Source organism: Mustela putorius, unplaced genomic scaffold (assembly GCF_011764305.1).
Source record: "Mustela putorius furo isolate JIRA1106 unplaced genomic scaffold, ASM1176430v1.1 tig00003854_pilon_pilon_pilon, whole genome shotgun sequence".
Lineage (NCBI taxonomy): Eukaryota > Metazoa > Chordata > Mammalia > Carnivora > Mustelidae > Mustela > Mustela putorius.
Window position 1 is genome coordinate 105,087 of NW_025422006.1, and position 3,630 is coordinate 108,716.

The 3,630-nt window shown below is 57.7% G+C and overlaps 1 long non-coding RNA gene across 2 annotated transcripts; it reads right to left on the reverse strand.

Moving 5' to 3' along the window:
• Window positions 1–328: 328 nt before the first annotated feature.
• On the reverse strand, window positions 329–3,002 carry LOC123387510. 2 transcript variants are annotated; one of them, XR_006601939.1, is made up of 3 exons: window positions 2,617–3,002; window positions 1,667–2,138; window positions 329–421 (listed from the first exon to the last, which is right to left on the reverse strand). It is a non-coding gene; the product is annotated as an uncharacterized LOC123387510 (long non-coding RNA). The 2 variants fall into 2 exon arrangements; XR_006601938.1 differs by having other exon boundaries at window positions 1,667–1,809; window positions 2,617–2,998.
• Between the last annotated feature and the right edge of the window lie 628 nt (window positions 3,003–3,630).

The following is a 3,630-nucleotide window of genomic DNA, read 5'->3' on the forward strand; positions in this document are numbered from 1 at the left end:
TGCTGGTCTCCACCGCAGAGGCTGTCACGAAGAGATGGGTGCGGGACACGCAGCACCCCCACCGAGGGCCCCTGGAGCACTCCAGCTGAGGGGGGCCGGAGTGAGGACGATGGTCTGAGTCTGGGGGGGGGTCACGGAGCACCCCTGTTCTGACCTGACCTGCACAGTGACATTGCAGGTCCCAGTCCCATTGGGGCCAAGGCCAGCCTCTCCTGCCACCAGCGGAGTCCTGGAGAAAGCTGGCAGCACCAGGGGGCCACCAGGAGGGAATGGCTGGGTCAGGAGGGGCGGCGGGGGTGCTGCCCCCAGAGTGGCCGGTGGGGGGGGGCGCCGGCAGTGGGTGGGGGGAAGGGCCGTGCCATGAAAGCAGACAGGGAGGCTCCCGGGTCCGTGGCCACATGGCGTCCCAGCACTGCAGATGCTGTGGACAGAAGGAAAGGGCCGGATGGGGTCAGAGAATCCGCAGCCGGGAGGGAGGACCCGGGACACCCTTAGTCCCCGGGAGCAGAGCAGTGAATCCCGTGGCTTCGCGTGAGGGGCATCACAGCAAAAGGTGCAGTTTGCCAGTGTCCCAGAGTCCTTTCCATGCTCTGGCCTCCCGCAGGGACCTCCCGCCCCCGCCCCTCCCAGCACGTCATCCTGTCTGCCCAGCAGAGGCCGTTGGGCCAGCACTGCCTCTGAGAACCAGCCACGGACCCCCACACACGACTCTCCAGCCTCACGGGCGGCCTCCCAAGACTCGGGTCTGGGTGGAACCCTGACCTGTGGGAAATGGCCTCAGCAGCCTCCCTGGCCGCTGGAGACCTTCTGCAAGGTCCATCCTAGGCACCTGGAGGGGCCCTGTGAACAGACAGCGTCTGAACCGTTCGGGCCCCTCTCCCGCCAGCCTTCCGGTCCTCGAGGCTCCCGGCGAATCCCACCCTCTACTCCCCGGCCCGGCACAAGCGAACAAGAACACTTGACCTGGATCTCTGCCAGGACAGCTCCCCCCAAACCCTGCGGTAAGCCCGTCTCAGAACCATCCACACACCCTGGACACAGGGCCAGCCTGGGACAGCAGCCCAGAACACAGGACAAGAGGAAGCAGGTGGGAACTGCGATTCCTCAAGAGGGGAGCGACCCAGAGCAGCTGAAGAGCCCGAACCCTACCTTGAGGCCACCTGGTGCCACGACCCTGCCGAATCCAAGACAAGGCCTATGAGGCCTGGGGGCACGTGGGCTCAGAGTGACCACCGGCCCAGGTCTCGGGCAGGACACGCCATTGCACACTGGGCCGCACACAGTCCCATGGAACGGCGTTCTGGCTAAGACCGGCCTGTGCCGCCCTCATGACACACTCCCACCTCTCCCTGCACCGGGCCCAAGGAGGCGTGTGTCCCCGGAGAGAATCGGCGAGACTGCCGCCATCCTTTCTCCCCACACACAGGGCGTTTCCCCCGACAGGGCCCGACCCACCTCCAAGGAGCCCCTGCCCAACGTCCTAGCAGGTTTCTGCAGACTCCCAGCCTCTCAGCCCCCAGGTCGCTGTCCCTGGGGGTCCAGTGCGCTCCCTTCCTCTACCTAACGCCACCCAAGTGCCCCTGGCCGGTGTCACATTTGAATCCCAAGGGCTTCAGGGGTGGCCTGGCCTGGCCCCTGACACGTCCAACCCAAGCCAAAGACTCACCTCCTTGGAAAGCCATCCGCACAGGCAGAGGACGCTGCCGCCTGGCAGCCTCCACAGTGACAAAAGTCAGGTCCGGGCCCCACACGGTGAGCTGCTGCAGGAGAGACACTCAAGACCCAAGCCAAGGCCAGGAAAGTTTGAATCTAAACAGGGTGAGAATGCATGACCTCATGACATTCTGTGGCGGGGGAGGGGCGGAGGGCCCCTGCCCTGGCTGGCGGTGGGGAGACATTCCAAGAGTCAGGCTCGGGTAGGTGGGCCAGAACCCCAAGTTCCTTTCGAAGGATAAAGGGACAGCACAATCAGGGAGCGCCTTTCCAGGCAGTTCAGACACTGTTTTCCAGATTCACCGCATCGCGGTGTGACCCAGTGCTCCTCTGGTTCGATGTTGTATCCCGCAACCTCGCTTTGTGTCCCTCCACCCGCTCTGCTTCCTACTGGCTCTTGACTTATTCAACAGGGGCTGGACTTCCTGTACAAAAGCCAGAACAGATATGCTGATGAGCACATGGGTCCTTAAGGCCACGTGGAAATGAGGGTTTCAAACCAGCTCGGTGTCAGCAGATCCCGTGGGTTTGCTCACACCTCGTTCTCCAGCCTCGGGTGCTCCTGTGCCCAGTGCCCTGCGGAGCTCGGAGCCGAGCAGATCCAGCAGCACCGGCCTTACTAGGGTCCCTTTCTCTGGAAAGCCCCGGTGTCTCACAGAGAGAGTTCGTGCACCCCTACCATGCGCGACCAGAAATCACGATGTCCTGTTCCTCGGCGGCGTATTGTGTTGCTGTTTGATATGGATTTCTAACCTCTTTCACTACCTTAGTGGAAACTTTCTAACGAGCAATACCTTTGGTTCAAAGTCACACTGTGCATAGTAGACTGCGCAGGGACGCCTTTTCCTCCCACCTCTTCCTCCTGGCAACCCGGCCCCCTTTCTCCCAGGAACCCAGTGTTACCTTTGTCTTTTAGATCTTTGGAGAGATGGCATTGTGCCTCAAAAAGTAAATGTACGCTCTTCGTTTCTCCGGCTGAACGTTGATACAGGTCCCAAAATGTGTGTGGACATGCACAGTGATTGTTCTTGTCCTGGTAATGCGGCTCCTCTCCTCCTTTCTGGAGGGTGGATGCCCAGAAGAAGTGCTACAGTCCTCCTAAATTCGAAGGGCCCCATCCAGGAAGGCTGGCCAATTTTAGCAAATAACAATAATAAACACTCAATTAAATTAGAATCACAGATAAACATGGAATCGACGTTTCCAAGAATTGTGTCCCATAAAATATTTGAGATATACTTTTCTTATAAAAAAAAAAAAAAAAAGATTTAGGGCGCCTGGGTGGCTCAGTGTGTTAAGCTGCTGCCTTCGGCTCAGGTCATGATCTCAGTGTCCTGGGATGGAGCCCCACATCGGGCTCTCTGTTCAGCGGGGAACCTCTTCTCCTCTCTCTCTCTGCCTGCCTCTCTGTCTACTTGTGATCTCTCTCTGTCAAATAAATAAATAAAATATAAAAAAAAAAAAAAAGATTTATTTATTGGGATGCCTGGGTGACTCAGTTGGTTAGGCGGCTTGCTTTCGGCTCAGGTCATGATCCCAGCATCCTGGGATCAAGTCCCGCACCGGGCTCCTTGCTCAGCAGGAAGCCTGCTTCTCTTTCTGCCTCTGTTTGCCACTCAGTCTGCCTGTGCTCACGCCGAAAAAAAAAAAAAAAAAAAAAAAAAAGTTTTATTTATTTATTTGACAGATCACAAGTAGGCAGAGAGGTAGAGAATGAAGAGAGGGGGAAGCAGGCTCCCTACTGAGCAGAGAGCCCGATGCGGGGCTCAATCCCAGGACCCTGGGATCATGACCTGAAGCAAAGGCAGATGCTTGAACCCACTGAGCCATCCAGGCACCCCTTGATATATACCTTTAATGCAGATTTTTCCCCCTTTACCTAATTTTGCATTTGGGTGGGATTCTGCATTTTATCTG